General features: G+C 40.8%; 1 protein-coding gene and 1 long non-coding RNA gene across 9 annotated transcripts in view; one reads left to right on the plus strand and one right to left on the minus strand.

Moving 5' to 3' along the window:
- The window catches only part of LOC120415234 (uncharacterized), a 43918-nt gene that overhangs the window by 6988 nt on the left and 15155 nt on the right, over positions 1 to 21775 (plus strand). The window lies entirely within an intron of this gene.
- LOC128093090 (uncharacterized) lies at positions 1446 to 3646 on the minus strand. Its single transcript, XR_008212229.1, has 3 exons — positions 3117 to 3646; positions 2990 to 3057; positions 1446 to 2930 (listed from the first exon to the last, which is right to left on the minus strand). It is a non-coding gene; the product is annotated as an uncharacterized LOC128093090 (long non-coding RNA).

Genomic DNA, 21775 nt, shown 5'->3' on the forward strand with positions numbered 1-21775 from the left:
AACTTTGAAAACTTCTCTACCACGGTCAGTATGATTCCATACCATTCCGTACGTATTTAATTAATGCTCTTCATTTTGCGGAAAAATCTCACCCCGTTTTACGGTACGTTATTTTTGAAAGCTTCAAAGAGAAATTGATTAAATAATTTTTTCAGAGGTGCTTCAAGAATTATTTTTTTATTTTCCAGGAACCTAAAAAAGGAAAATTTATACCTAAAAGTAGTTCTATCTTTTTTTTTTTGAGCGAGTTGTGGCGCTATAACCACGGCAAATAGTGTCCAGGGCATTTAGGGAAATACATTGTCCCATCCCCGAGGGTCCCGGAGCACCACAATTTCTTAGCATGGTGGCTTCCAACGATTTATTGCCCAAAAAACAGGAACGTGAGCGGGGGATCCCCACGTTTCTTCCTCCCCTGTAGATTCAGAACTGTATTGCTGTTTGAATGTTCGTGTTCAAACTCAATCCAATTCAACGAATCATCTTTGCGGTTAACTTTACGCAGTTGGCCTGGCCGCTTAAACGTTTTGTTATGTTGGGGCACTGCAAATGTTAATATTGACAAGAGAATGCTAGGCGTTAATCAACCTAAGGCATTTTCCAGGATGCCCTCGAAAGACTGGCTGCGCTAGGGTTAGATTAGATTAGATTAGATTAAAAGTAGTTCTATCTTTTTTTTTACCAAACCAGATTTTGCACACGTGATGTAGGGGATGTAGAGGAAATATGTAGGGGAAATATACCCTTCACTGAAATAAAAAATAAAAGTACCAAATTCATAAATTCTAGGAATTTTGGCTCCTTTCCTTATTTAGTTATTGGGTTTTTTGGATTACTTAATAAGGAGGCAAAATTCCTAGAATTTAGGAATTTGATACTTTTTTTTATTTTAGTGTTCCTAATCAAACACCCATCTTCGTCATATGGAGAGTTTGATGCTGGATTAAAGCTCCAAAAATACTTTTCAGGCTATAAACTTACCAGCAACAGCACCGCCTCGAGTAAGCACGCAAATTTATGCCATTTACTGGCCAAAAAAGATCAAATTTAATGCACTTTTGATCATAATTTTTATTTTGCGAGACCATTTCTCGTCATTTTGGTGGCACAAACATCCACACACAAGATCGGAGGGTAACTCGCCATCGCGGAACTCGCGGAAAGTCGCCATCAATATCTTTTCATCTAATGATTTCAAAGCGCTTAAGACATAAAATTGCTTCCAACTACCGGCACATTAGTTAGTCACTCACTTGAAAAATAATCCCGAAAAAATGCAAATAATTAGCAAGCACCATCAAAAAAACAAACGCGCTAAGTCTTCTGACGTTTGAATTTTGAATACCCATTCCAATCGAAGGCTGAAGAAAACCGAGCGAGAAGCTGTAACAGTACGGGAGTCCTACGATGCGCAGCAAGCTGAACCGAGGTGGAGGAGAACCAATACGATACAGAAATGCCAACCTTTCTCGGCCAGGTTCTGCAGGAAGAAATACCCAATGCCAACACACTACCCTTCTTGAAACACTCCCGCTTTTGCGCCAGTGTGGCCCCGATCGCCACACTGCGGAAGGTCTGTTACGAGCCCGACTAGTTCTGCTCAGGGCGGGTTGTGGAACAATCGCAAATGTACAACGGCAAAGATACCCAAAAATCTACAGCAAAATCGAAATTAAAAGTCAAAACCAAATTGCACTCAATAATGCAACGAATAAACAAACTGTACTTGGGGAATGAACATGATTTTTATTGCCCTGGCCAAATGCATCAGGGACGACTTGGGGAGCTTAATCTAGCTGATCTGACCTGATTTATGTCGCTTGTCGTTCTTCTCGCTGCCGCTCGTGCGGTTGATGTTTGCGTGGCCGATCGATGCTCGTGCAGCCGCTGGCAGGAACGCGGGTGAACCCCACAGCTGCGTACGCCGTCTGCTGTTCGGCGTCTTGTCGTTAGATGACTACGTGCAGGACGAAGAGATGATCACGTGGCCGGAGCGGCTCTGCGCTTGTCGACGGCCTTCGGTGACGAGCGGGTGATGTCGATCACCGCCCAGATGTTGACGACGAGACCGGTTTGTCCCGCAGTTGAAACACGTGGCCTGGAGCGTCCGAACGCTTCCCGACGGCCTTCACAGGTGAAGAGGTGGTCGTCGACCGCCACGTGGTTGTAGATGGCGCACGCGGCTTGTCCCGCGTGTTGATGTTGAAAACCCACGAGGCTGGAATGTCCGAGCGTTTCCTCGAAGGCCCGTGCTGATGGTTGATCGTGGTAGTCGTTCGTCCCCCACGTGGTTGTAGCTGGCACGAGGTGAGGCACGAGGTGAAATGTTGCAATGCAGTGCGACCGGGTTTGCTCCAGCAGGATGTTGATGGCGCTGCGAAGTCTTGTCACACGATAAGATGGCGTACACGTGTGTGTCGAGCTTGAGTGCGTGCGTGTGTGCGGATTGCGGATGATGCCCAAGTGCGCCGGACGCGGCGTCGGCGTCGAAGGTAGAGGACGTCAAATAGATCGCACCCGTCCGGTGACGATCGCGATCGCTGCTCGCAAGCAGTGGATCCCCAAGATTTTTACAGCCGCCGGTGGTTCCCTTTTGCTCGGGGTTTTGGCGCGCCCCTACGGGTAGACCACTACCAGACGTGAAGTACGCACCCCTGCGGAGTGACCGTAAATCACTTTGTCGGGCAGGCGACCAGTCGAAACTGGATTTCCCCTGCAGGCTGCGCCCTTAGCTCGGAAACCGTGGCTGTGGTTTCCTACGGGCTTGTCGACGTCCTCGTGTGCACCACGTGGTCAGCGACCAGGTGCTGTCCGACGCTACGGATGATCGCGCGCTCCGGTAGATGCTGTCCGGAGTTCGGGCCGGCGAAGATCGCCGCGTGGTTTGCTGAGAAGAAACCAAAGAGAAAAACCTTCTCCCTGAAGGTTTTCTTCAGGCAGAAGAACGACAATTAGCGAACTGACCCTAATTTCTCCACATGACCTTTACCTCTTCCGCAGTCTACTACTGCCTCGTGTTTTGTACAATTGTACACGATCAAGTGTGCTGGTAGATGGCTAAATGGGTACAATTTCAATTATGGGCACAATTCCTTCCGGGACCGCTAACTACTCACTTAAATGGCCAACAAACAGGCTCATGCAACGCCCGTGGGCGCCTATTGGGACACCTGATCACTTGGTGGTCGATCGGAGGATCTTTACAACTTTGGGTCGATCGAGATTTTCTAACTACGCACTTTTCTAAACGCACTAGGCTTGGCTGACGGTGGCCTTGCTCGACGGTTTGTACTCGCGCACGGTTGAAGTACAATTGATCTTGACCTTCGTATCGATCGTGCCTCGAGCCCTTTTGTCTCGGATCGGAAAAGGGGATCGATGCGTTGTCCAGTTGTGATTGGTCCACGTAGCAGATCGTAGATCGGCAAGTATTAGTGATGACCGTTTCGAAAAGGGCAGGGTGTGGCAAGGATAAATTTTTCCACAGGGTCAGGCCGAGTGGCGGGCAAGACGATATCAGATCGATTCTCCTAACACCTCGATCTGAAGCGCAGTATGTAAAGGTTACATTACCCCCAATTTCAAATAAGAAAATTTTAATTTCTTAAGGAAATTAAAATTTTCGCTGGAATTCAGCTTATGATTTCAAAAATGTATTTTTTTTGAAGTTTGAATTATTTTTTTAACGCAAATTAAAGAACGACAATTAGATTCAAAAAAGAACGGTAATAGATAGAAAAAGGGTTAGAAAGAGATAGAAGTGGCTTGAAAATCAAATGGATCTCTATTGCAAAATGGCTATTTGTTGGATGGACTTACAGCAAAACTAAAGCATAAATCACACACTTTATGCTGCCTCTAACACCTGTCCTTGCATACTGTAACGAACACTCTGCGTATCATTGCATGTCCAGACATTTCTGGAGCTTTTCGTGGTCCATTCTATGACACACTAATTGATTTACTAAACGGTAATTTGTCCACCAAATATATTTGGTATTAACTAGTACTAGAGTTTAACGCTAACGGTAAATCGCAATCCCGAAAATGTTCGAGTATTTTTTTTCTTACCCTAAATGAAAAAACAAAATAAACTGAAGTATTCGCGCGCGCACCGATCTCATACATCCGCGAGCATAACTTAATCATTCGAGAAGCCGTCGCTTCTGCTGTCTCACATACGACGATCTATCTACTACTGAAACATACATTTGCTTGAGCACTATCAGCCAACCAACTGTGCAAATGGAAAAAAGTGATCAAAACAAATGAAATGAAAAAAAATTGAACTATTGCTACAAAGGGGATTATATTTGTATTTGTGATATTCTATTGTACAGATTGTATTGATTATAATGGAATGGATTATTGCTAGATTATTTTGGAACAGCCAAAGTAGAGGAAAATTTGATAGTATGAGTAAATTTAAAAAAAATATATATACAACGACATCGATATTTCTATATTCGAAACTCTCACAACTATAATACGCACGAAGATAAAATTGATCTCTATCTATCTCTGTCGCGGATCGCTCGGGAAGACGAATCTCGCGAGGAACTGATAACAATAAATGTGTTTTGTTTTGATTCCCTTTTGGTTGACCTAGAAAATTGCTTCTATTGTCGACATAGCTTGTTTTTTTAAATGTATTGTTCTTTTTGGGCCAGCTGGATAGAAGCTGGTTTCTTCTTTTTGTATTAGATCTTTTTCAGTACTGACGAGTGGAAAACACCGAGTCTCTTCTTCAAATCTTTATCCCAGAGCTCGTACGTATTCGAGCCAACTTGTCTTTTAACAATTGCTTCGCTGTACTTCGGGGCCAGTTTTGCATTAAAATTAGCTGCTTTATCAGACTGATAATAATTTTTCTTGAGGACTGTTTCGCCTTCCTTAAACTCGACTTTTCTTGTTGATCTTAAATTGTAATTTGTTGCGTATCGCTGGTACGCTTTCTTGAGGTTGATTCGCACTGCTTCGTAAAGGTTTTTAATATCTTTGCCTAACTTCGCGGGATCGAACGAGCAATCGGAGTTACTATCTCTAAGGTGATCGTATTCTAGGCCGGAACTGATAATATTACGACCAAAATTGATGAAGTATGGTGAATAACCGGTGCTATCGTGAACGCTATTTCGAATTGCTGCTGCGATAGATTGGATGCCCTGGTCCCAGTCTTTTTGTGTTTTACCTTCGAGGGAACTCCTAATCGCTGCCACTATCACACGGTTTACGCGCTCTGTTGGATTAGGACTCGGTCGATAGACAGCTAAGTTCCAGTGATCTACGTTGTAAAGTTCTAAAAACTGCTTGAACGCGCGAGAGACAAATTGTGGTCCATTATCGGAGATCAAAATATTTGGAACTCCAAACAGCAAAAATACGTTATTTTCTAAGAACTTAATCACAGCTGCTGTGGTGGCTTGACGCATGACCTGAATTAAGGTGAATTTTGAGAAGTGATCTGTGACTACCAACGCATAAGTGTTACCTGCTCTTGATCTAGGGTATGGCCCTATAAAGTCGATCGAAATCATTTCCCATGGCCTGTGGCAGATCTTTTCCTTCCCGCACGGTGGGTTTGGATTTATGTTAGCTACTTTAGAACGTTTGCAAATTAGACATTTCCTACAATACCTGAGGACTTCAGCACTCATTCGCGGCCAGAAAAACTTTTGCTGAATGACGCTTAGCGTTTTTTCGAATCCCAAATGGGCCTGCTCGTGAGTTTCGCGGATTATAGTTGGTCTTTCTGTCACTGTTGGGTAGTACTTCCACCGAAATGCCGGATCATCTGACTTGCCAGCGTTAGTTACAAATTTGAAAATCTTGTTATTAACAACTTTGAAATCTGAGTGTTTATCAGGGTATTTTTTGATATTATCACGAAGTTCTTCATATTGAGCATCAGGAAGCTGAGTTGAAATTGTATTTAATGATCTTGACAAAGCGTCAGCTGTAATATTTTCTTTACCTTTCTTGTACACAAAATCTACGTCAAGGTCTTGAATTTTCATTGACCAACGGGCCAGTCTGGGTGATCTACTGTTGATGGACATCGTTTTTAGAAAAGTTAAGCTCATCGCGTCTGTCATGATTGTAAATTTTGTACCCTCAATGAACGGACGAAAGTGGTCAATTGCCATGAGAACTCCTAAGCATTCACGCTCTGTCGCACTGTACTTTTTCTGTGTAGATGATAATTTTTTTGAATAGTATGCAATGCAACGACGATTCCCATTCAAGGTTTGCGTCAAAACTGCGCCAACGGCGATATCAGAGCTATCAGTTTCAATCGTGAAAGATTCACTGAAATTGGGATTGGCCAAGATCGGCGGTGAGGTTAGAGCGGATTTCAGCGCCAGAAGAGCTTGATCTGCTTGTTCAGTCCAATTAAATTTTCCTTTTGACTTCTTGAGTAAATCAGATATTGGTGTGACTATCGCACTGTAATTTTCAATAAATTTTTGATAAAACCCAGCGACTCCTAAAAGTCGCCGGATATCTTTAACGCTTGATGGTACTGGGTAATCAAGTATTGGTTGAATTTTGGAAGCGTCGACAGCGATTCCGTCTTCGCTTAGAACAAATCCTAAATAACGAACAGATTTTTGACAAAATTTTGATTTTTCTACACTTATTGTAAGTTTTGCTTTTCTGAGGCGTTCGGAAACTTTTTCTAACAAATCGAAATGTTCTTGCAGCGTATTTGATGTTATTATAATGTCGTCTAAATAGACCCAAACTTTTGGACTTAAATCGAAACCAATAACTTTTGTCATCAAACGAGTTAATGTTGCGCCGCTGTTAAGCAGGCCGAAAGGCATTGTTTTGTATCGAAATAGCCCTTTTGGTGTACGAAATGCAGTTAAATCGCGTGAATCTGGGTGCAATAGAACTTGATGATAAGCATCTTTCAAATCTATCGTCGTGAAAAACTTCGACTTTTCAATTCTGTGCAAAATTTGGGACATGTTAGGGAAAGGGTACTCGTCTCGTCTAGTGAATGAATTTAACCTCCTAGCATCTAAGCATAAGCGCCATTTGTTTTCACCCTTTCTTACTGGAAGTAATGGGTTAAGAAAATCGCTTTCGCACTCCTCAATGAAATCCATGCTCCTTAAACGTTCTATCTCTTTATCAACTTCTTTCTCGATCTTTGGCGAGAGTGGGTAAATAGGTACTTTTTTGTGTTTTATTTCATTCAAACTTTTGGTTAGTACAATTCGGTGTTGCATTAAATGCGTTCTACCAATATTTCCATTGACTGTACGCGGAAACCTCTTAATTATTTCAAACAAATTTAGTTTTTCTGAGTTAGAAAGTATGTGTTCAGTTAGTACGTCTTCTGGTCTTGTGAGGTCCTGTTCCGGAATTTCTACGGATGGGATATCTAAACTTTCGTCTTTGATTGTTGGCTCTACCGGACCGCGAAACGAGGGGTCTACTTGTAGATTAAAGCAAATGTTATCGTCGTCGTATTCGATAATGTGGACTGAATCTGTAGAATTTTCAAATAAATCAATATTTGGAATGGGCTTTCCCTCAATGGACAGCTGAATGTTGAATGCATTCCAGAAATCTGTGCCTAAAATTAACTTTTTTGATAGTTCTGGTATTACTGCTGTTGGTAAAACATTAGTTCTGTTGTTGAATGTGAATGGGATGTAAGCGAAACCTAAACATGAAAGTTGCGAGCCGTTTGCTGCTTGAACTCGAATAGGGTTTTTGATAATTTTCAAATTCAATCGTTCTAAAAGATCGATTGCATTTGTAACGGTAATGTTTGCACCTGAATCTAAAAGACCAACAATTTTTTCTTGAAGGATCTCGACCGTTGCATGGGGGCAACGAGAAGGACTTGTGTTAATTTGAAAGACGCGATTAAAATAGTTGAATTCTTGGGACGGCGGCAGGGATTCTTCCTGGGTCGCCCCGGAGCTTAGTTTTTTGGACTAGAAGATCGATAATTGTGCTTATTTGGACAAGTCTTGATTGTGAACGATGGCTCACCACATGCGAAACAAAATACATTTCTTGGTTCGAGGCAATTTGAATACCAATGTCCTCTTTGCTTACAATTCCAGCAAATACTCAAATCAGGTGTTTTCTGTGCTAAATTTGAACTCTCAGGCCTATCTTCCCTTGCTTTCTGTTGTTGATTTCGATTTTTGAATTTGTTGTTGTTGTTCGATTTGTAAAGTGCATTAACCTCGTCATCTGAGACCTCTTCGTATTCTTCGTCTAAATTCGTTTGATCAATTTGATTAATTGTAGAATGTCTTTGATTACCCGAACTGAGCTGAGGGAATAACCCAGGTTCGAGACTATCGAAATTGTAGCAGTACTGTGATAGCTGATCTAGTGAACTTATTGGAGTCAATTGAAGTCGTTTTTTGTAAGTAATTTTTGTATTGTTATATATGATTTTCAACTTTTGTGTTTCATCAATCTTATACGAAAGATTTTGGAAAAGCCTTTCCATATCTGCTTGATAGTAACTGAACTTTTCATTCCCACGTTGTTTGCGTTCGCGAATTTGTTGTTCGATATCATTGTCTTTGTTAGGATGTTCGTATTGGAGTTTAAGGTAATAAACAAGATGATCCCAGGTTTGGAACTTTTCCCAATACGTAAAGTACCATTTTTGAGCCTCTCCTGTGAAAAACAGGTATGCTTTTTGAAGAAGTTGATCTTGACTAATTTGGTTTGTGTTCGCCAGGATTGTAACTTGTCGTACAAAGTCGCTAACTGATAACGATCTTGTGCTATGCTCACCACTGAACTGCACGGGCCAACGTTCAATTTTTGTTCTCAAGTAGTTGTTCTGGTAATTGTTTTGATTTTGGTAATCTTGAGGATCTTGATTAAACTTTCTGTTTCCGGCGTTAATTCCGGGATTTTGTATCTCATTCGGTACGCTGTTGTTTAAGAATGGAAAATTGTTGTTGATCACGGGTGGATTGGGTTGAGCTCTATTGTTTATTTCGGGTCTTACGCGATCTGGAACGACGTTTGGTGTAGGCGGTAAGGTTGGGGTCGGTAGCGACTCTAAATTGCCGAAATAATCATGAACTGATTCCCTGACTACTTCTTGTATCATTGCTCTAATCTCATTACGAAAGTCGTTGTTGTTTGTTTGAGAAAGTTGCTGTCCCTGTTGTGTGCTATTTAACGCATCAGCTGGTCGTTTAAGTGTGGATGTGTTTGAAAACTGTATTTCGTCTACTACCTGGTTAAATGAATGCATATTGAATCTGTTATTGTCTTGGTTATTGTTTCTTCTATTGTTGTTATTCGCGATTGGGACTGATTGGGGGAGTTGAGGGGGAGGGAATTGATTTGGTTGCTGTGGGTGTTGTTGTTGTTGGGAAAACTGAGAGGATTGTTGATGAGGTTGGGAGTATTGGTGTTGTTGGGAAAATTGTTGTTGCTGTGGGTGTTGTTGTTGTTGGGAAAACTGAGAGGATTGTTGATGAGGTTGGGAGTATTGGTGTTGTTGGGAAAATTGTTGTTGTTGTTGCAAATTTTTCTTCTGAGGGTTTTGATGTTGTTGTGGGAATTGGGGTACTGATGACTGGTTTATCGCGTTGCCTTTTGATTTTTGTGAATGGTTTAACGAAAAAGCGTTGTGTCTGGTGTTGTTTTCAACTGAAGGTTGGGTGTTTGAAACCGGAAGTGGTGGATTTGAAGACGCGTTCATTATCGTTTGCAAAGCCTCTCTTTCTGCGTCTGTAAGAAAATCATAACGAGAATCTTTTCGAATATCACCAGGTGGGCGATTGTTCGGGTTTGTATTCTGAGGAATTTGGATCTGATTAGGTGCTTGTCTCTGCGGGTTAGGAGGCGGAAACTCGAATTGCGGAATTCTTGGAATGGCACCAGAGGGGTGATTGTTAATGTTAGATGCCTGTTGGTTACTGTCCCAAAATGGTCTGCTTGCATTAGGATTTGCGTTGTAATTATTGATGACATTTGTCTCTAAATTCGCGAAACTACTCGATCCACTCTGATTCAGGTCAAATGAACGAACCATATGAAAGTCCGGGCTGACTTCTGGCCCTTCGTCTACTAGTCCTGCTGCTTCTTCTTGTGTTCCTTCTGATTCTTGCTGAACCTGGTTTGATGTCGCCTCTGTAATCGTGTTCTTCTTCTTGCCAGGAAAGTACATGTTTAGCCATTTATCGATATCGTTAACAAATTTGTGCTTCAAATCTCTGCACGCTTCTTGGTTTGTTGTCAACCGTAGAATACGAAATTTCAAGTGAATAAGTCGCGATCGAAGTTTGTGCTCAGGTTTAAGCGCTAGCATTGTACTAATCTCTGCTATTTTCTTTTTGACTACTTTTAGTTCACCAAACAAAGTTTGATTTGATTGGTAAAACGGTCGATGTTTTCTATCATCTTGCAATGCTGCGCGCAGTGTTCGAACTAAGTTTTCTTTAGGTGTATTATCATAAATTTGGACACCTCTGAGCAAAAGCTCGTAAATCACCTCATCGTGTTCTAACTCATCAGCACTGTAATCGTACATCTTGATTGAAAATGTGCTACTAAATGATTAACTATAAGTAGTGATTAAATATGTAAAGCAAAAAACACTAAACGCGCAAAACAAATTCAAAAATTAAATATTCTGCTAATTAGAGAGAAAAATAATGAAAAGGAAAAAAGGAAAGAAGATTTTAGGGATAGAACTAAGTAAATTAGATAATAATTATCTAAATAAACGGTAGCGATAGCGGTAAATGAAAATCTGAAATTTCAGAGAACCAATTAAATCTACAAAAAAATATCACGAATGCGTGAAGAAAATTTCCGAAAAATTTACGGGAATTCAAAAAAAAAATTACAAAAAAAATCCGATAGTTGGGCGCCAAATGTAACAGTACGGGAGTCGTACGATGCGCAGCAAGCTGAACCGAGGTGGAGGAGAACCAATACGATACAGAAATGCCAACCTTCCTCGGCCAGGTTCTGCAGGAAGAAATACCCAATGCCAACACACTACCCTTCTTGAAACACTCCCGCTTTTGCGCCAGTGTGGCCCCGATCGCCACACTGCGGAAGGTCTGTTACGAGCCCGACTAGTTCTGCTCAGGGCGGGTTGTGGAACAATCGCAAATGTACAACGGCAAAGATACCCAAAAATCTACAGCAAAATCGAAATTAAAAGTCAAAACCAAATTGCACTCAATAATGCAACGAATAAACAAACTGTACTTGGGGAATGAACATGATTTTTATTGCCCTGGCCAAATGCATCAGGGACGACTTGGGGAGCTTAATCTAGCTGATCTGACCTGATTTATGTCGCTTGTCGTTCTTCTCGCTGCCGCTCGTGCGGTTGATGTTTGCGTGGCCGATCGATGCTCGTGCAGCCGCTGGCAGGAACGCGGGTGAACCCCACAGCTGCGTACGCCGTCTGCTGTTCGGCGTCTTGTCGTTAGATGACTACGTGCAGGACGAAGAGATGATCACGTGGCCGGAGCGGCTCTGCGCTTGTCGACGGCCTTCGGTGACGAGCGGGTGATGTCGATCACCGCCCAGATGTTGACGACGAGACCGGTTTGTCCCGCAGTTGAAACACGTGGCCTGGAGCGTCCGAACGCTTCCCGACGGCCTTCACAGGTGAAGAGGTGGTCGTCGACCGCCACGTGGTTGTAGATGGCGCACGCGGCTTGTCCCGCGTGTTGATGTTGAAAACCCACGAGGCTGGAATGTCCGAGCGTTTCCTCGAAGGCCCGTGCTGATGGTTGATCGTGGTAGTCGTTCGTCCCCCACGTGGTTGTAGCTGGCACGAGGTGAGGCACGAGGTGAAATGTTGCAATGCAGTGCGACCGGGTTTGCTCCAGCAGGATGTTGATGGCGCTGCGAAGTCTTGTCACACGATAAGATGGCGTACACGTGTGTGTCGAGCTTGAGTGCGTGCGTGTGTGCGGATTGCGGATGATGCCCAAGTGCGCCGGACGCGGCGTCGGCGTCGAAGGTAGAGGACGTCAAATAGATCGCACCCGTCCGGTGACGATCGCGATCGCTGCTCGCAAGCAGTGGATCCCCAAGATTTTTACAGCCGCCGGTGGTTCCCTTTTGCTCGGGGTTTTGGCGCGCCCCTACGGGTAGACCACTACCAGACGTGAAGTACGCACCCCTGCGGAGTGACCGTAAATCACTTTGTCGGGCAGGCGACCAGTCGAAACTGGATTTCCCCTGCAGGCTGCGCCCTTAGCTCGGAAACCGTGGCTGTGGTTTCCTACGGGCTTGTCGACGTCCTCGTGTGCACCACGTGGTCAGCGACCAGGTGCTGTCCGACGCTACGGATGATCGCGCGCTCCGGTAGATGCTGTCCGGAGTTCGGGCCGGCGAAGATCGCCGCGTGGTTTGCTGAGAAGAAACCAAAGAGAAAAACCTTCTCCCTGAAGGTTTTCTTCAGGCAGAAGAACGACAATTAGCGAACTGACCCTAATTTCTCCACATGACCTTTACCTCTTCCGCAGTCTACTACTGCCTCGTGTTTTGTACAATTGTACACGATCAAGTGTGCTGGTAGATGGCTAAATGGGTACAATTTCAATTATGGGCACAATTCCTTCCGGGACCGCTAACTACTCACTTAAATGGCCAACAAACAGGCTCATGCAACGCCCGTGGGCGCCTATTGGGACACCTGATCACTTGGTGGTCGATCGGAGGATCTTTACAACTTTGGGTCGATCGAGATTTTCTAACTACGCACTTTTCTAAACGCACTAGGCTTGGCTGACGGTGGCCTTGCTCGACGGTTTGTACTCGCGCACGGTTGAAGTACAATTGATCTTGACCTTCGTATCGATCGTGCCTCGAGCCCTTTTGTCTCGGATCGGAAAAGGGGATCGATGCGTTGTCCAGTTGTGATTGGTCCACGTAGCAGATCGTAGATCGGCAAGTATTAGTGATGACCGTTTCGAAAAGGGCAGGGTGTGGCAAGGATAAATTTTTCCACAGGGTCAGGCCGAGTGGCGGGCAAGACGATATCAGATCGATTCTCCTAACACCTCGATCTGAAGCGCAGTATGTAAAGGTTACAAAGCAAAGGCAAATAAAGAACAAAGGGTGGCCACCAACACCACCAACATTCTGGTGCAGCGCCTGTTAGAGTGAGCAAGTGCTGCCAGGAAACTTTCGCTATAAATGCTACTTTTCTTGAGTGTTCGCTTAAAATTTCATCAATTTTGGCAGCACTAATTTAGGACCCAAAAGAGCCCTGGAAGAAAAATGAACTAAGCTGAAAATAGAAAAATGGGCTTGGCCCAATGTTCTCGACTGATTAAAATGCATTTTTAAAATATTTGTTTTAAATGCTTGTAAAAGGAATAGCATAACTTTTAATAAAAGTGAAAATAAACAGAAATGTTCACAAAAAGTTGCTCTACTCGTTGGTGTTGTGTTAAGTGATTTTCAAGGAACAATCTAGATTATCCAGCATCATTCAAACACGACCGCTTATTAGGCTTAAAATGAGCATATTTCCCTTATTCTTGAGTCAAAAAAAAAAATAAAAATTTTAAGATACGTTTATTGAGATTTTAACTTTTAGTCATGAGATGGTAACTAATTTTTTTTATTTCAAAACAGTCCTAATCCCTACAACTTTGCCAAAGATACCAAATCGATCAGAAAATCCCTTCGCAAAATAGAGAATTTCATACATTTACATACCCATTTTGTATGGCCAGCCCCTAAAATGGTATGACTTCTATGGGAAAACTAATGATGCAAAATGGCTTCTTTTGACAAAGGAAATGCATGGATAAATATTCATCAAATCAAAAACTAATAATTGAAAATTGAAAAATCGTGAAAAAAATTTGTGAGGTCATAGAGAACCAATCGTATTAAGCCATGCCAAATGTTTTTTTACAGATTTTGTAACCCCAAAAACAACAAATATTTGTATATACAGATTTAAAAATAGTTGTTGTATTTAAAAAAAAATCAACAATTTAGTAATTAAATCATGCTTCAATATGAATAAAAAAGCTTAAATCTGCTGTGAATACAAAGAGACGAGTTGTTCCTTTTAATTCCGCTATAAATATTTAGCGGAATTAAAAGGAACAACTCGTCTCTTTGTATTCACAGTAATGCATTCTGCTAAAACGCTCAACCAAACCACAATTAAATCTGCTGTTATAAATTCAGCATTCAACATGATACAGCTCAAATACAGATTAATTTTCAGGAAAATGCAGATCTCCCATAAAATAATGTGGCATCGTTGCTTGCATTTTAAATTTTTTTTTAAGATTTTTTATTTGTTTCAGAGGACGTAAAAAGGATGGTGCAAAGTCTGATGTTTGAATGAATCTAAAATGTTATGATACTAAATTTCAAAATCACTTGTAGGATGCAAAATAAATTTGACATTGAACATTATTTTACACATTTTAATTGATAAAGGGCACCGTTTTTGAGTTATAGGCATTTAAAAGTGAAATTTGTCAAGATATGTTCAGTTCAGTTTAAAAACACTTTATTTAGGAAAATTACCCTCAGTAAATACTGATTTCTAATAGCTGAGAAAATTTTCCTGCAATTTTCCATTTTAGACTTTTTTGATCGGGCTGCTTGTTGTTGTGACAGCCTTTCAAGATTAAATTTCTTGAAACATGAGTTTTCTCTAAAAGGTCCTCTTTTCAACTCGCGATATCTCGGTAACTGGCTTCATCCATAAAGTACGTCACGCTAAAATCAGCCAAAATTTACCCCCCCCCCTCCCCCCCTTTGTCACGCTTTTCCTATAATTATAACACGCAATGTCACACTTGCTCAGACCCCCCCTCCCTCCCTAGAGCGTGATAAACTCTTGGAAAAATCCTAATAAATTCATTCTGAAATTGGTTAAAGTCACGTTAATGAAATAAACAACAACATTCTGAAATTTTAAAATTTAGCTCAGCATCTCCAGAGGGGTGTTTTTAATGGTCCTGTAAGCTATCGGGTTTCATATGTTTGATTTGATTTGATTTGATTTGATTTGATTTGATGTGTTAACCAACAGGGCAACAAGGATGACCTATGTAGCGGTTGCCTAGAATTACAGTGGCTCAGACTTAAAGGGAGCATCTTCAAATTACCGCCGTATGAAGGGCCAAAAGGGGATGGTTGAACGCGAACAAGCAAAATCATTCACGATGTCCTCAGGGGAAGAGAATCTCCTTCCTACAGTAACCTCCAATAACTCCCAAAAAGTCATTTGTTAATAGAATAACAAAAACTCATAATTTGAAAATATCAAAAATAAGCCTCTTCAAAAAGTTATTCTTCATTAAAAAATCTTAAAATTATTTTTATTGAAAAGAGCAAAAAATTCTGTTTTTTAGTGGATCATTGTTCAAATTTAAGTAAATAAAAACAGATCCGCAAGTTCAAACCAAGTCAGATGCATGAAAAATTAAGATTTTTGCTCGCTCAGTAAAATAAGTGGCTCTATTTTCAACATTTTTAAATCGAAGCATTTTTAATGCATGGTGAGATTTATGCTTTTTTTTATCAAATTTTCAAAAATTATCTAAAAACAAGTTAAATATAATATGTTGAGAAGGTATTCTGCGACCTCTTTTCTAGAAATGCTCAAGATCAAGAGGATTTTTTTTCGTAAATTGTAGCTTTATTTGATACCGATTCGGTTCTCAAACTTAACCTGCCGGTTTTATCGAAAAAAAATACTGATAAGACTGATAAAACTGAGATTTCAAAAAATGGTCTACGTGGTTTATGGATGGTCCCTAACGAAAATTGGGCTAATGCTTCTTAGGCCATATTCTGAAACCAACAGTTTTTTTGTTCAGCATCAAAAAACACAACTTGTATTTTTTTGGAAATATAAAACTTGAAAAGAAGTTTTTTTTAAGTATTGATTTTTTTTCTTTTGCATAAAAATATTGGTTTTGATGTGTTTCTATTTTTTTCAAATTCTCATTTGCAATACCAACAATTTTGCCAGACAAATAGCTATCATATTTTTTTCTCTTTGAAAACAGTTTCACACCTTGGTGATTTTATTTAAAAAATTGTTCAATTTAAATTTTAAATCTTTAAAATTATGCTCTTTTGTGTTATGATCAAAAAATATGATTTTGTACACATTTTTCTAAATATTTTTATATAAGATTATTCAAATCGAACTTAACCTACGGTTTTCAAAATGTTCCGGTTGGTTATACGGAATATTCCACCCAAACGCCAGCTAGGCTCTCTCGGTCTTACGTTCCTTCGAAGCTCGGCTTCTTCTTGCTTGTTATTGCGATCGAACATGTGGTGCGTATGATTGTCCGTGCCTGTGTATGTGTGCATCAACTTCCTGTCGTCATCATCTTGGGCTTGGGGCTCGTTAGCTCAACGAGGCTTGGCGTCTTCTTGCACTCACTTTTCAATACATCGGTATAATGCATAAACTAGAGAGTTCGATTTATTCAAGGGGTGACACTTGATCGTGGATAATGTTGAGATAACTGTAGTGACGATAATGAGTAGTAATCTTGTCAATACCTGAAATTGAAGATTCGAAAAATTGGATTAAATATTGAAAAATGGAAAGCAGTTCTGATGGCTTGCCCACACACACCATTCTATATAGTTTCTCACAACTTCAACCCTGCAACCTGCTTCTTCAACTATGAAAGAGAGCAGTAATAACAAGCTCAGCAAAAGATGATCTTCGACCTTGCCCCTCCGTGTCTAATCCCGCTCGCACCCTCCATTCTAGACTAGTAGACACGGTCTCAATCTACTGCGGTTGATTCCTGCCAACTTTGGGTTCCCACATATGTTGCTCTCATTTATTTTTCGCTCAGCAAAACATTATGGCATCTGCATAAACGAACGCAATAAAAAGAGGTCAATTGATTAGCATAATAGTGTGTACAACAACATCTCCCTTAGAACAGTCAGTGTGCCGTGTGACAGGCAGAATTAGGAAGATACTAACGAGGATGACTCAAAACTGAATGGAGAACAGAATTTTTGAATTGTGCGTTATATATTTTTTCCGTCAATTGAGTTTAATTTATTCATATTTGCACTGAAGTTTTAATCAAAAATTGAACTCATACAGCTGACTGAGGAAAAAAAGTATGACTTATCTCCAACCTTTCTCTGATCTATGCTATCCTGTTTAAATAAAAATGCTTCCACAATGAACTTGTGTCATATTTTTTTTTCAAATGCTATTTAAAAAAAACATTTTCATATTATAATTCAAATTTCATTTAATTTTATCAACTATTTATTTTCAGAATATCAGCTTTATAGGCCAACTCTCTCTAGAATGACCACTATTTTTGGATTTTATTTTATATAACATTGTGTGTACAGTCATGCCTCGGTTTTGCACGCCTCGGTTTTGCACTGCCCCGGTTTTGCACCGTTCAGCTGCCTCAATGAAGGTCGTATGCTAGAAGCAATATCCCCAAAATAGGGACAAAAAATGTTTTATTTTCTTGGGCTTATACAGAAATATAAAGTATTTTCGTCAAAAATGTGATTAAGTAAGAGCATAAGCATTAAAAAAACAACGTATTCATGAAATACAAGCAAGGCTGCCTATAGCAGCCTTTGAGGATACATCAAATAAAAAGTGCGCTCGGCTTAGTAGGCCCAAAATAGGGACAAATACCCTAACTGTGAAAATTGTTAACTCGGTTTTGGGTTAAGGATTGCTTTTTATCGTTGAAGTTCATCTTTTCATACAAAAACGTCTTCTTTAACCTTCCTACGGTATTGGGGTCCTTTTCGGCACATACCCTTCGTCAAAATAAACACTCAATATTACACACTGCATGTACAATTTTTGCAAACACAAAAAAAAGTAGCAACCGAAGGGATTCAAACCTAGCACCAACAGTAATGACTGGCGCCTTAGCCCACTCGGCCATTAGACCGATGTGAATCTGTAAGGATAAACGCATATAAGAGCTTGACATAGGGACGTGGCGTTACATCGTGCTGCCACCTGGTTTTTTTAAGCGCAAGAGTGGAAAAGTGCTGAGTCATCGTCTAAAAATAGACGGCGTCCTATCTCGCCCAGCAAAATGAAGTCGATAAAGTAGTCGGTTTCGATGAGAAAAAGTGGAAAACGTGGTCTAAAAATAGCGACGCCATCCCCCTATTTCGGTCAAGTAGGATTCCCATACTGATGGGCTACATATTTCAGGGTGTAAAATCATATAAAATTTCATATAATAATGCAATATTTATTTTACACCCAGGCCTTTTACACGCAGCTGGATTACTACTTTTTTAGCTGTGGAGGCTTGAAATTTTTTGACATTAAATTTATAGTATTAATACACATTTCACTAAAAAATAAACCTCGGACGACCTTTAAGGAGCGTTCATAATAAAAGTTACTTTAAAGGTATTGGGATCCTTTTAGACCCCAAACTTTAATTTTTTTTCAAAATCCAGTTTTTGACCGATTCCGGTTCTTTTGGTCCAAAAACCGACCTGGAAAACCGGATTCACATGTACTTTGATCACAAACATTAATATCAGGGCCAGGTGACGTACCCGTTCCGGAAACTGGAACATCCGAATAGCTCATGTTTTCCTGTTTTTCACGTATATGTCATACCAATACTCTCATGATAGTTGAAATTGATCCATAAAACTTACTAAAAACACAAAACACGATTGCCAGAACCACTCTGGAGTGTTAGTGACCACTTCCGGATAACCTGGAATCGGTTTCCGGGTAACCGATGAACGGCCAACTTGACTTTTTTGGTGAAAACCTATCATGTAGTACATCAACTTCATTTTTAGTAAGTTTTATGGATCAATTTCAACTATCATGAAAGTATTGGTATCACACATACGTTAAAAACAGTAAAACATGAACTTTTCGGATGTTCCGGATTTCCGGAACTGGTAGGTCACCCTGCCCTGGGAATCGGTTGTAGCCACAGAGAACCAACTCCGGTTTTCCAGAACGTGTTTCAGAAAGGGGACGTTCTAAGCTTTCATTTGTGACCAAAAGAAACGGAATCGGTCAAAAACCGCATTTTTGACGATTTTTCAAAGTTTGGGGTCCAAAAGGACCTCAAAACCTTATGTGTGATTTTTTTAATACCGTCAGTGGGGGTGACATTGGGTCCAGATGACTGTCTAAAGTTGGGATACGTTTTTGGCCAAAAATGACTTCTCAAAAAATTATTTTTCTTATATTTTTTGTTGGAATTGCTTGAAAACTACTCAAATGTTTGAAAATCTCTACTTCAAACATTGTAGTATGTCAATACGATTCCCTCGAACAAGAAACACTGTTGGATGACTTGATTTTATAATATCGTTGTAACGTCATGATTCGAAATCCGGACACTTAGTACCATATTATTTTTGTTATAGCTGTCAAAAATTCATGTAATAAGTTGGAAATGTAGAAATATCATTTTGATTTAGTATAATCAGTCAGTTTTAAGAGAATGCATGCAAAATATGTCTTTTCTAACAATTTTTCAATAGAATTTGAAAATTAAAATGACTTGTTGTGCTTCGAATCCCGGACACTGTTAAAAGCTGATTCGAAATCCGGACACTTTTGCTTCGAATTCCGGACACTCAATTTTGCTTATGAATCGGACAAATTTGAACTGAAATGATAGTGAATGGCATTCTTTAGGTCTCAAATAAGCTGTTAATATAAAAATAATCGATAGTTTATATAAAAAATGGCTAGAATTTAAGAAAATCAAAACCATAAATTTCTGCTTTGCCTTCCCGGTGCTTCGGACGCCTATGAAATATTTCCGTTGAAATGTTTCGCATTTTTGGTAAACTTATAATTTTATTTTATTTAACTGTTTTGGCATTAACTACAGCGTTCAAACAAACTTTAAATGAAAGTTGATGTTAGAAATCATCAGATAACAAATTTTTTACATTCATAATGCGAATTTATATCCAAATAGTTCATAAAACAAGTTGAAGTGTCCGGGTTTCGAAGCGTCCGGGAATTCGAATCATGACGTTATTTGAGCATCATTTTAGTTTCATTTGACCCAATGTCACCCCCTCTAAGGGCTGAGATTGGGTCAATTTTCAAACTATTGGCATTTAAGGTAGTGTTCATCAAAATCCACCATATTTTGGGAAAACGTTAGTAAACTATCTAAGAACAAATCTACGTTGTAAGATTTTCGATGTTATTTAAATTGTTTTTGTTATTAAGAAATAACGAAAGGTGTATCGTTTTTTGATCCATAGTCACCCCCACTGACGGTACCAAGGGAAGGTTAAATCATTAATAACTCGCCAGGGTTAACTCGGATCATTTTGCGGTCTTTGACAAAAGTGTTTATCATTAAATTTTACATAATAATCTCACACTTGACAATGATCCGACACATTTAACGCCACCTTTTAACAGAATAATAAAACTTTTGCTTTTTTAGAAAGCAACTGGACGCGTGTAAAATGTATTTTACACTTTTTTCATCCAAATGATGAAACCTAGGCCTGTGATTTCTTTCTTTTTTATTTCTTTGCATTTCATTTCATTTCATTTCATTTATTGGATTGTTTTGGCAAAAACATCAGTGCAGTAATTATTCTAAGCTGAGATATGGGGTACCTTTCAACAGCTGACTAATTCAAACAGTGTTTAGAGTTTACTGGTACACGGGAGAAAAATTGAGCAGGGGAAGGAAAAAAATTACAAAATAACCTTCGAAATTGCTAATAGATAGGGGATAGTTAGAGGAAAGGAGGTATTTCTTATTCTAATATCACATCAAGGGGACATCCGCTGCAGCAGAGGGTTAGCTGATGTGGCACACCCCATCCAAAACATTGGAAGCACTCGTAGAAGCCAATCGTCAATCAGCTCCATCTTCGCCATCCTGTGGACGTCGTCAGTCGGGTGGAAGGGATCCAGGTTTAACACCATCTTCAGCAGCCGGTTCTGCTTCACTTGCAGTTTCTTCCGATGTGAAGCAGCGCAATCGTGCCACGCCGGGTATGCATACGTCATCGCCGGTTTGAGCACCGTCTTGTAGAGCAGCAGTTTCGAGTTGCGGTCCAAGTAGGAACGTCGTTTCACAAGCGGGTAGAGCATCCTGGTGATCTTGTCGCACTTGGTCGTGGCGTTCTTGATGTGCTTCGCGAACGTCAGTTTCTTGTCCAGGGCGGCCCCCAGGTAATTGACGTCCTCCGACCATGGCACATGGCTACCCCACACTGAAACCTCCCTGCGGGGAAGGTAGCGTGGGCTTCGCTTGCGTGTGAAGAAGATCGCTTGCGACTTCTCGGCATTTGTCGTTATCTTCCACTTCTTCTGGTAGCGTCCGATGGCGTTTTGGGCGGCTTGCAGCTTGGTCACGACGATGGTTGGGTCGGAGTCTGACGCGAGGAATCCCGTGTCGTCGGCAAAAAGGAAGTAGCTGACGCCATTGATCATTGCCAAGTCCGCCGTGAATATGTTGTAGAGCGTGGGACTAAGGACGGCACCTTGCGGGACGCCGAAGAGAACTTCGTGCCGGTCCGACACATGTCCGTTTACCACAACGTGGTACGATCGGTTTTGCAGGAACGAGCGGACGATCTTCAGGATGTACAGCGAAAAGTTGGCGAGATACATTTTGTGCAGGATTGCTTCTTGCCACACTGAGTCGTACGCTTTCTTGATGTCCAAGAGCACCATGCCGGCTGACTTGCGCCGCGCGAAGTTCGCGCGCACCTCCTTCACGAGCCGAACGAGCTGATGATTGGTGGAGTGCCCTCGCTTGAATCCGAACTG

This window comes from Culex pipiens, chromosome 2 (assembly GCF_016801865.2).
Source record: "Culex pipiens pallens isolate TS chromosome 2, TS_CPP_V2, whole genome shotgun sequence".
In the NCBI taxonomy this organism is placed as follows: domain Eukaryota; kingdom Metazoa; phylum Arthropoda; class Insecta; order Diptera; family Culicidae; genus Culex; species Culex pipiens.